The following is a 12,824-nucleotide window of genomic DNA, read 5'->3' on the forward strand; positions in this document are numbered from 1 at the left end:
ACATCAATCGGTGTGGAATTCTTTATTGTAATGTCCCACTAATTTTTACTCTTTTCAGGAAATCAAGAGCCTTTAGGTATGATTCATTCTGCCATCTGACTGCTCCATGAATTTGAAGATGGGTTTTTCCAGATGTCACCCAAAATACAGGAACAGGATTCACAAATTAATTTCTTTAGTAATTGAACAAAAATGTGCTAATTAGAAAGTTAGCCATTCTGTAGCTAACTCATGAAGAATTAAAAAAAAAAACAAAAACAGGTGTGATTGTCTTTTCCAGGGTAACTAGAACAAACTATTAGATCACATGAATTTATGACTGAGGGCAACAGGTATGGCTACTAAGAAAGAGACAGGAGCTTACTTAGCATGACTATAATTAAACAGGATCAATTTACTTGACCTCATTAATGCAAAAGTAGCAACAGCATAAATTAATTATTCAATTTATATCAAAGCCTTATTGCTACCAATGAAGCCGTGACTATAGATCCCTCGTTGGCCTTTTCAGCCACACACACGTACTTCTCACAGGTGAACTTTCTTGTCAGTTGTGTCTTCTATTACAAATGATGTGTTTATATACCATATAAATGCTACTATTATTTTATATAGATATATAATGAAGATAATGGTATTTGTTAAGCGATCGCTATGTGCCAAGCACTGTTCTAAATGCTGGGGGAGATACAAAGTAATCAGGTTGTCCCATGTGGGGCTCACAGTCTTAATTCCCATTTTTGAGAGGAGGCAACTGAGGCACAGAGAATTTAAGTGACTTGTCCAAAGTCACACAGCTGACAAGTGGCAGAGTCGGGATAAGAACCCATGACCTCTGACTCCCAAGCCTGTGCTCTTTCCACTGAGCCACACTGCTTCTCTCTATATATAAAACAACATATATTTGTTTTAATGTACTTATATACATATATGTGCATAAAATATGTTGCACTATCTTTTAACTTATTAGATTAAAGGAGCATTAACTCTTTCGGACTAGTAAGAGATCACTGGTTACAACCTTATACTTTGGGAAGTGGGGAAAGCTTCAGTCTCACAGTGATAGATGGGAAAAGGGAGGTTGCTCTGGTCATAAAGAAGTCACAGACTACGGGAGTCCTGGGTACTTCCCTCCCTCCAGTCCTCCAGGAAATGAGAGTTTTCTCTCATAGTTTCAGACCAAAAGACCCAAGTGCAAGATATGAATGCCACAGGGATGAGGTCTTCCAGTATCAGTCGGCCCACAAAAGGCTACTCATGATTAGCTCACCGAATCTCAGCCTTTTTCAACAATCCATCAGGGATAAGAGTGTTAATAGCATGTTTTGGATTGTTGATACCGCAAACACTTAAGTATTTATTTATTCCCTCCTCACCATTTGTTTATATAAGTATAATCAATTATACAGTCAGTTATTCTGATTACAGTAAATTGTTTTTTATGTCTTTCTCAGGGGGTAAATTCCTTATGGTAGGGAATCTGTCACACTTTTATTTTGGGTTTCCAAGCACATATCGGAAAGAGCCCGGGCGTGGGAATCAGAGGTCATGGGTTTGAATCCCGGCTCTGCCACTTGTCAGCTGTGTGACTGTGGGCAAGTCAATTAACTTTTCTGTGTCTCAGTTAGCTCATCTGTAAAATGGGGATTAAGACTATGAGCCTCACGTGGGACACCCTGATTACCCCGTGTCTACCCCAGCGCTTAGAACAGTGCTCTGCACATAGTAAGCACTTAAATACCAACATTATTATTATTATTAATCGAATATATAATTATATAACCCTGTGGGTACTTAATAATTATCAATCAATCAGTGGTATTTTTTGAGCACTTACATTGGGCAGATCACTGAACTAAACACTTGGGAGTGTACAATACAATCGAGTTATCAAACATTCTCTGCCCACAATGAGGTTACGGTCTAGAGGGGCAGATAGATATTAAGGTAAATAAGTAATTTATGTACATCAGTGCTCTGGGGTTGGGAATAGGGTGAATGTCAAAGGCCCAAAGGTCACTGATCCAAGGGCTAGACAACACAGAAGGGAGAGGGAGATGGGAAAGAACGGAATTAATCAGAGAAGGCTTCTTGAGGGAGCTGTAACCTTAATAATGCTTTCAAGGTGAGGAAAGTGGTGGTCTAGATTATAGTATCATTACTTTGGCTACAACTAATGTTGCGTGAACACTATACTATAAAAATGAATAAAATAACTAAAGTTATCTTTGGCAGAATTCACAGAGCCCGGGCTTGGGAATCAGAGGTCGTGAGTTCTAATCCCAGCTCCTCTACTTATTAGCTGTGTGACTTTGGGCAAGTCACTCCACTTCTCTGTGCCTGTTTCCTCATCTGTAAAATAGGGATGAAGACTGTGAGCCCTCCGTGGGACAACCTGATTACCTTGTATCTCCCCCAGTGCTTAGAAGAGTGCTTGGCACATAGTAAGTGGTTAACAAATGCCATCATTATTATTATTTGGAATAATAATAATTGTGATACTTGCTGATTGCTTACTATGTGCCAAGGACTCTTCTAAGCACTGGGGGAGATACAAGTCAATTGGGTTGGACACAGTCCCTGTCCCACGTGGAGCTCACACTCTTAATCCCCATTTTATAGATGAGGTAACTGAGGCCCAGAGAGGTGAACCTACCTGCCCAAAGTCACAGAGCAGATATGTGGTGGAGCAGTGATTAGAACCCAGGTCCTTATGATTCCCAGGCCCAAGATCTATCCACTAAGCCACACAGTTTCTCTAGGCTTTTTCTCTCTAGGCTTTATTTCCACTAAAATGCTATACTACATGCTGTATTACATGCTCGTAGATTTCCTTTTGTATCAGATGGAACATTTACCTATATTCACATCATTAACAAAATTTATTCAATAGCTGGATGTTTAGAGCATTGTACTGGATGTTGGAAATTGAACAAAAGGTGTATAAGACATGATCCATGCTTGCAAGGTGATTACAGGCTAATGGGGGATAAAAGCAGACATATGTGGACAAGTATACAATAGTTTGAAGACCATGGAAATCTATCTATATATGAATGATAAACGGAAGGTAAATGGAGCATAAAAAAAAATAACTACATAAGCACCTCAGAACATGGACTGAGCAGACTGAGGGATAATGTGATCAGAAGATAAGGAAATCTGGCTGCCTTAAGGAGATGGAGGCATTTAAAATGGGCTTCTGAGTTTCTTTCTGAAAGAATTATTAAAGCTCTATGGAACTCCCTTTACACATCATGACGCCCAGATAACCTGCAATTTCCTTCCCAGACATTTCTGAAGATCATTAACAGTTTAACTGGTAATGAACATGTAGAGAACAACTTACCACAGTCAACCAGGCTGCCCCTAGGTTGGTAGCTAGTGACCTGGAAATTAGAGCCCAGATATGGGTGTATTTAAGTATTCATTAGGAATACCCTAGTTCCATTATAGTAAATGGTCAAAGAAGGGAAAGAAATTAGAACAGGGAAATGTGGACCAAGTCCCTTGCTAGCAGCAGCTGTTAAACCAACCCTAGTAAAAAGGGCTTTGTTCTTCTTTAGGAACTCAGCTAAATGGAGATGACTGAGCATCCGAACTCTTCTTAGATGACTAGAAAATTTGATGCTTTTTAGAAATACAATTATGGAAATGACTGTTCTTACTATGGTAGTGGACTATCTAGACTGTAAACTCTAGACTGTAAACTCATCGTGGGCATGGAACTCTCTTATAATGTACTCTTCCAAGCACTCAGTATACTGCTTGGCACACAGTGAGTGCTCAATAAATATGGTTGGTGGATTGATGAGACTGTTGTATATACCTACCAAAAATGCCAACATAACACATATGATGCCAACATACTCCCTGTACTTCAATCGCATCTGTCTCAACATCCACTCTTGCTCTTGTCCTCCTTCTGGCCTGAAACTCCCCCCACTCCATGTGTGACAGACCACCACTCTCCCCACCTTCAAAGCCTCATTAAAGTCACAACTTCTCCAAGAGGGTTTCCCCGATCAGGTTCCCTTTGATCCTACATCCTCTCGCTTCTGCATCACTAATGCACTGGGATCCTTTCCTATTTTAGCACTTGAAGATTGTCCCACCCTCAGCTTCACAGCACTTAGGTAGATGTCCATAGAATGATTTTCTTATATTGATGTCTGTCAACCTCTCTGGAATGTGTGCTTCTTCTGGGAAGAGAAAGTGGGTACCTACTCTGTACTCTCCCAAGCACTTGATACTGAGCTTGATTACTGTTGAGCCCTAAATATTGTTCTTATTATTCTCTTTTCTAACTGGTCTGCTCTTCAGCCCATTAGCCCATCCCATATAAAGCTCTAATGCCACCTTTCCACAGTGCCCATGAAAGTACATCGCTTCATGCTTTAAAAATCCATCAATCGAGCAATGGTACTTACTGAGTGTTTACAGTGGGCAGAACATTGTATGGTTCCCATTCTTTAATTAAACAAAATTCTAGTAATCAAAACTTGATCAATACTATTACTATTACTTTACTGTACAACCATGAATTTAACCTTTTGGATTTTAGTAACTAGCTCTCTTCCCCCCTTCACATCCCTCCTGAGAGCTCACCTCCTCCAGGAGGCCTTCCCACACTGAGCCCCCCTTTTCCTCTGCTTCTCCTCCCCTCCCCATCACCCTGATTCCCTCCCTCTGCTCTACCCCCTTCCCCGCACCACAGCACTTATGTAGATTTGTACATATTATTATATTTATTTTATTGATGATATGTATATATAATTCTATATATCTATTTTAATGCTATGGATGCCTGTCTACTTGTTTTGCTTTGTTGTCTGTCTCCCCGCTTCTAGACTGTGAGTCTGTTCTTGGGTAGGAATTGTCTCTATCTGTTGCCGAATTGTACTTTCCAAAGAGTTTAGTACAGTGCTCTGTACAGAGTAAGTACTCAATAAATATGATTGAATGAATGAAGAGTAGCCAAATTATAAACTAAATCAGTGCTAATGAGAAATGGAGGTATATCCCTGTCTTTCCACTTCAAAGTTGTTGCAACTAAGTATAAGACTTTACCAGGATCCAAGTGGCAAATAAAATCTGGAGCATGTTGACAGTCCCTCTGTTCCATGTGCATGCAAACATTCCCTCCTTGCTACATGGCTCTATCTACATATGAGTGTTCTCAACATCCGCCTAACCCATCTCATGTCCTTGGCTCCTCCTCTTCCTCCCTCTGTCCTTTCCTCTCCTTTGGGCCCTTGCCCTTCCCATTTTCCCTACCTGAAATTTCTTTCCCCTTAAATCATCCAGGTCATTACTTTCCACAGGTTTAAAGCCCTGCAGAAATCCTGCCTTCTAAGAAAGGTTTCCCTGAATAATTTCCCCCTCCCAATTTGTGGAATTCCAAATACCCTCCTCCCCTCCACAATTCACATATTTAAAGCTTCTTGGGTAAATATCTTCTGAATGACTCAATCATTCATGCGTTTTTCCCCACTCATGCTATCACCACCTGCATCTCCACCTTTCTAAATCCACCTGTCTCTCCCATTCAGATTTACACATCTTATGGGAGGGGCCCTCATATTTTGCTTTGTTGTACTTTACCAAGCCTTTAGCACAGTGCTCTTCACACAGTAGGTGCTCATTAATTACCACTAGTTGAATTATGGATTGCCATGGCATCGTTATGAATCTAAATCAACCCAGGGACAAGCTTAACCAGGATGGCAATGGGCTTTTTCTTTCTACTGATTTGACCACGTTTTTGATGATGCACTGAACACAAACTTTCACTCAATATTGAATCCCTTATCACTTTCTTTTCAGTTGTCTCTTATGTTACAGTCCCTCGGTTCAAGGTTTACCTACATAATAAATAATCCTTGGCAAAAAACCTCACTGTATGTGGGTCGGAAATGTGTCTATCAACTCGGTTGTGTTGTACTCTCCCAAGCATTTAATACAGTGCTCTGCACATAGTAAGCCCTCACTGAATATCACTGAGTGAAAGGAACAAGGGAGCTGGTGCTATAGAGAAACTGAGAAACAATTTTTAAGTCATGGTGGAAGAGAAGGTTTAAAAAAGACCCCGCAGGAAATATTTGGTAGTTGAATGGGAGGGTATCTGGTCACTGAGTGGATTCACCAGGAAGAATCTAGAGTGACAATTTATTTCTGATGAAGCAAAAATGGGCTACCCTACATTGTCTTATGGACATTTCAAAGTAATAAATATCAAATAATATAACCATATTACTCATCTTTGAGTTCACAATTGTGGATAATTTTGGTATAAAATAGGGTATACAGCCTTAGTTCAAGAGACAGTGTCCAATTTAGACCACTATTCCTATCAGAATAGTGATTCCAATTTATGTTTCAACTTGTGAAAAGATTGGTTCATGAAACCTGTCTTTAGTCCAAGACTGCCTGTTCATTCTTAAGGTGATGTTTCCCAACTCCTTTGGCTTCCACCCCCAACTCTAGTTCATTGTTGAGCCTTATCCCTTACTTCCTACATTTCTGAAGGTTAATATTTCCTTTCCAGCGGGAAATAGATGTGGGAGTCAAATAAATGTGGAAGTCTCTTTCAGTGGTCTCCCTCTCTCATGCAGGTAGTGAGTTACACAGTGGTGTAACTCCTTCTCTGGCTCTCTGAACTGCTATTTCAAAAGATCATTTTCAAGAAAATGTCACTTTAATTTTAGTCAGAAATTGCCTTTTTCATCTGTTTACATTTTCATTGCATTACATCCTTGATTCCTGTATGCTAGAACAAGCACATATTTTAGATAGATTAATTCCACAAATGTTCATTGTGAAAATCATGTAATCAAGTCAAGACAAATGGCCTAGAGCCTGAAGCCCCATTTCCAATGGAAACCCAAATGCTGATTGTTCTTCTTTTCTTTTCTGAACAGAACTTTAACTAGATTCTTTTCTATTCCCACTCTACAAAACTCATAAACAATTCAGTTGCCAAAGGCAGATACCCACATTGAGGGAAATCTTTAGCCTGGTTAGAAATGCAGAAATATTCCCTGAAATATAGTTTGTTCTTTGCCTGAACAAATTAACATGGTAAAAAAACATGAGTTTGAATGACTCATTTTTCAAAGTAAATCCAACACATGGAACTGCACGTTAGAATAGGTTCTTTCAATTTTGCAATGCATGATTTTTTTCAAATGTCAATTATAAAAAGGTCTAGCCATTTAAAAATATATAATCTGTTGTGGTCTATTCCCAGTACAACCCACCTGATATCAATTTAGTTGGGTCGTCACTAAAATTCTTCGTCTCCTTATGCTCATAGAACAGAAGGTATTATCGGCATGTGCTCATTTTTATCAGCCACTAAGACACTGCTAAAATCTTATAATTAGTCACATTACCTTTGGATTGGAAAGACAGCATTTATACCTGCAGCTCATATTAGCTTTGAATTAATTTTTAATTTGTTAGCTAGAATCCAAAAAGTTGAATTAATATACTAATTCAGTAAAGATATAGTGCAGGTGGCATTTTCTCTTCTTTATAGGAAGGTAGAAGTATAAACAATCCACCCACGCACAGATCACAAACCAACAACTCTCTCAGATAAGTTGCTCATGTGATTACTGCATGCCCTGAATTATGAGTAGCACAAAGGGAAATATGTCATCTCTTGAAACAGCCAACTTCATAAAAAAACAATGTATTCTCTATTCATATATTTTACATATCTACAAAACAAGCTCAGTACAAACAAGATTTGTCTGATTAGCTTCAATTTCCTTCCTCTGGCTCATCGTTAGATCAAGGCCTCTTCTCTTGACATATGTAAAAGGATAAAATAATTAAAATTCAACTACAGAATTATTATAGTATCTCAAGATTGGGCAAGATGGTGAAGACCTTTGAAAAGAACATGGACCTGGGAGTCAGGAGGCCCGAATTCTAGTCCCAGTTCTACCTCTCACCCGCTGTGGGGCCTTGGCTAAGTCACTTAACTTTTCTGTGCCTCAGTTTCCTCATCTATGAAATGGGGAATCGATACCTGTTCTCCCTCTTTGATGCTGAACCTAATGTGGGGCAAAGACTGTGTCCAATATGGCACGTTCATGGATGACTGTATGACCACATGTCTGCTGTGTAATCATGGGCATCTACCCCCACATAGTAAGTCCGTGATCAATTATTATTATTGTTATCATTGTTAGTAACAATGATGATGACATTTTAGAGCAGAAATAGATTTCCTCCCATTTTGACTTTCAAAGACAGTCTGTCAGTTTGCCATCACAACCCAGTGCTTTTGACTCTGGCCAACATATTGGCTGATTTAGAGGGGAAAGTGTATTGAATTTAGCCTTCCTATTGTGCTAATGAAAGAGCTGCCATAAGGGCTCTGAACAGGTTGGCACTAACCCCTGACAGAATTTCTAGGTGTCCCCGACCAGTGTCTTATCCCTGGCTCTGCCTCCTGCCTAACTTCAGCCCTAACTCATATGCCTGGAACACAAGCTAGTTTTTGTATTTATGCACAGCGGTGCTGCATAATATCTTGAGCACAGCATCAAACCCGGGAAAAAGATTATCACTTCCTTTTGTGGTGGCATACCGCCAATCCTCACATCTCCATAGGGGTTGAAGCTGGGCTCAGTCTCTTAGAGATTTGGGCATTTTAAAATTCTGGTTCACATGTGCAGTTTTCCTTCCTAAAAACGGTGTGTTAAATGTGGAGGTTTATGGCATCAAACTGTGGCCACTAATATCCAGGGTGGTGTATCAGGAGCACTTATATCTGGCTCCCTATGCTGCATTCTTCTAAAACTCTACTTTTTATGGTGGGTGATTTAAAAGACAGGAAGAGAGCATCGGAACCAAGGTGAAACTGTGATTTAAATGGTTTGAAATAGCTTGAAATCTATTCTTTGACCTTTCTAACTCAGTAAAGTTGGTGTGTCTTCTGTATGCCTATAATTACACTGAATCCTAAAGCGCTTAACAAATACCACAAAAAAAGAAATCCTACTAAGTAACTGTTGCTGGTTCAGAGGGAGGACATGGGGTCATGTCTGTTTTTCCTGACCCTGAGCTTGAGGGCAAGTTGTCTCAGTGAGAGCATGGGGTCTAAAATGAAGCAGCAGAGAAAGAGAATGGCTCAGTGGATAGAGCACAGGCCTGTGAGTCAGAAGGATCTGGGTTCTAATCCTGGCTCTGCCGCATGTCTGCTGTGTGTCCTTGGGCAAGTCCCTTAACTTCTCTGAGCCTAAGTTTCCTCATCTGTAAAATGGAGATTAAGACTGTGAGCCCCACATGGGCAGGGGCGGCATCCAACCTGATTAACTTGTATCTACTCCAGTACTTAGAATAGTGCTTGGCACATAGTAAGTGCTGAACAAGTACCATAATTATCATTATTAAAGTGGCTGAGGGTGAAGTTGTGACTGTGGCTTTGAGCTCTTAGCAGTTCCATTGAGAGATGAACAACTACCTCTAGCGAAGAACCACAGGATCACACTAAGAGCCAGTCACATTCCCGGCCTTACCCACACCTTCAGAGAGAGTTCTGGGTTTGCCAACCCTACCCTGATTGGGGAGACCCACTTTATACTGCAGGAATCTCTAGAACCATTCTGTTTTTCCTTACGATTCCATCCAAATTGACTCCTGGAGAAGCCAGTGATTCTACCATCTCCAACAGAAGAACATTTCTGTTTATCTACATACATTTCACCTCTCAGGGTTGCACCTAGAGAGTTTCCAGTACTCTACTAGGTCTTGGCTATGGGAGGGAGAGTCAAGCAGTAGCCTGTCTATTCCGTTCCTAGCTTAGCCAGTGGCTACCGAGTGGAAGGCAATCTGCTACAAGTCAAAACTCACCTGTGCTGGGCAGCAGAAGCACAGGAGAGAGGTGAGGGTGGAGACTCAGGTTAACTGTGCAGAAGGAGGCAATAGTAAACCCGCTTCCGTATTTCTACCAAGAAAACTCTATGGATACACTACCAGAACGTTTGCAAATGGAGGTGGGGCGTTCTGGGAGAGATGTGTCCATGGCATCATTATGGGTAAGACCTGACTCGACAGCATAAGACAACAACATAAATTTATCATATATTTAGAATCTATTTTGGCGCAGGCAAAAGACTTGGGTACTCACAAACTCCCATAGCACTATATACACAGCTTTAAATTCCATAGTTTCCTTCACATGTAATTTATTTTAGGGTCAGTCTTCCCCTTTAGATTGTAAAGTCCTTGAGAACAGGAATGATGTCTACTAATGGTGATAGTAATGGATAATGGTAACAGGGACTGAGTGGATGGAAGTCCACCTGAGACAACCTTGGACTTTTGTCTCGCTTTGAGGTTGTTCAACAGAAAGTCCTTTAGAATAAAAAGGGAAAGTTAAATCCTTGCAAATGTTTCAGAGAAGTAGCATTACCCTTTACCCCTGGGTGTGAGAACTCATGTTCTGTCCTATACTTGGAACACGTTTTATATATGGAATAAAGCCAACTTTTCTACCAAAGCAGTTTTTTTTTCAATGAAAGAAAAGAAATATCTAAAGATTTCAGTGTTTTTAAACAACTCTATTTGACATTTAAAGCTCTGTAACTAAAAGAAAGCTTGAAAGAAAAGAATTGATGTCCAGATAATTCCCTCAGTCTCCACTTCTTTTTGCTAGAGAGGACCTGGCCAAAGGTAACCTTATTTGCAAATTAAATATAAGGGCATTCTGGAAATGCAATATGGATTTTAGAGTGGTAGAAGAATGTACTCTTTTCCCATTACTTTTCGTATAATCCTTCAAACAGAAAGGCACTGCTTCCTTTTTTATGAATCCTGTACATTTAGTTGTTTTGAATTTCTCAGATCCATAGAAAAACAACCAAGAATTCAGAGAATTAATTTTTATCCTGTTCATATGTTATGCCTAATTTGGTTTAGTGAGTCTAAAATGGAAAGCGACATGAAATGGAAAGTAGAGCTCAATTTGTTCTGAAGGTCATGAAATGTTAGGTTAGGCTAGATTAACAAATCCCCCTGAGTTTATGTACAGGCAGGATAAAATCTTAATCTTTCCTTGAAAGTAAAGGTTCACCCAAAATAAACCTGTTCAGATAGCCTGATCTATAAAAGAAACATGCAATTTGATTTAGGGAGATACAACAAAAAGGCTGTGATTATCAACTTAACTATGGAAATTTCTAGACATATTCACAAAATAATTTGAGATAGATGACAGGGAGGAATAGCTTTTCATGATTTAATAGATTTGAGGAGTATGATCTGAGTTCAAAATGAGGTGAAAAAGAGATTATTTTCATTTGCATCCTCAGTTTGTTTCCTTAGTTTAGCAGTCATTAGATTGGATCATGTTGAAAGCGGGCTCTGTCTATGCTATACATGTAAAGTCCATTTTCCTAAGGGCTGTGAATTAAATCCTTATGGTGGTGATCATGGTTAGATGGTTAGGGGTAATGCATTGTTAGAATTGTAATCATTTCTAAGTGAGTTTTCTCTTTTTCATGTAAAATAAGTAACAGTGATGAACACTTTCTGCCAGTGAAGAATAGCAGAGTTAGACTGACTCAGGGAACTGGTGTCATTATGGGAGCCCAGTGGGTCCAGCTTTAGCTATTTTAGGTGGTCAGAAAGAACTCCCTTCTGTGTTGCAGAAATCTCCTAAGCACTTGGGAGAGTACAGTATATATCAAGTTGGTAGATACTTTCCCTTCCCACAAAGAGCTTAAAATAGAGAGGCAAAGGCAGATATTAATATAAAGCACTTATATGTTTATGTAAGGGCTTTGGGGCTGAGGGTGGGGTAAATAGCGAGTGCTTAAATAGGACATATCCAAGTGTGTAGGTGTTGCAGAAAGGAGAAGGAGATGGGAAATTGAGGGATTTTGACATAACTTCTTTACCTTGTCACTTGATTCCTGGTCAGGACTTCGGAAAATATCTGTACAGAGTATGGTCCATTCACAGCCTTCCTTTTAGACACACCTGATCCCTTGAACAACATTTTCCAAGTTTCACTGTCTTTTTGAGTCTCTTGCAATGCACTCTAGACACACGGTGGAGGAAACAACTTCCCTCTGACCCTTTCTTCAAATTGGTGATGGTGCTATTCCCAGGAGAACAGAAAGGATGCTTGCTTGCTGTTAGGCTCCTGCCCGATAAAGCACTTGGGTCACCCATAATGTGACCCTCTAAAGGTGCCATGAAGATCACCCTCCCCTATAAATCTGTAGGCTTTCTAGGCTTGAGGCAGCTTAATCTCTCCCTGTCCGGAATACGGAGTTCATTTTCACCCATCGTGCGATTGAAGATGCAGTCCTCCAGCAGCTGTGTGGATATGCAGCGTGCTGGCCTGTCCTAAGCTGGGGTGTTGGTCCAGGAAGCCGAGTTCCTTTGTGTTGCAGATTGACTGTGATGATGGATTGTGTGCTGGTAAGGAGGAACCTCATTAGCACAAGAACTCAGTGCAGCTGTCATTTCAGGTCAAGCACTCTGCCTTAAGTGGAGGTGGTTCTGTTGAGAGGCCAGGATGGTGATGTTCAACTTCACAAGGTCACTGTTCCGCAGTCACTGTGAGGCAAATCCATCCAGCTCTGAGCCAGTGCAAACTGTCCCATCCCAGGAACAGCATGGCCAAGTGGAAAGATCTCAGTCCTGGGGGTTAGAGGTCCTGGACTCTAATCCAAGCTCTGCTTCCTGTATGAGCTTGGGCACTTCACTTACCTTCTCTGCACCTCCATTACCTGATCTGTAAAATGGGGATTCGCTGCCTAGGGATTTCCCTCCTACTTAGGCTGTGAGCCTCATGTGAG

This window comes from Ornithorhynchus anatinus, chromosome 1, assembly GCF_004115215.2.
Source record: "Ornithorhynchus anatinus isolate Pmale09 chromosome 1, mOrnAna1.pri.v4, whole genome shotgun sequence".
Lineage (NCBI taxonomy): Eukaryota > Metazoa > Chordata > Mammalia > Monotremata > Ornithorhynchidae > Ornithorhynchus > Ornithorhynchus anatinus.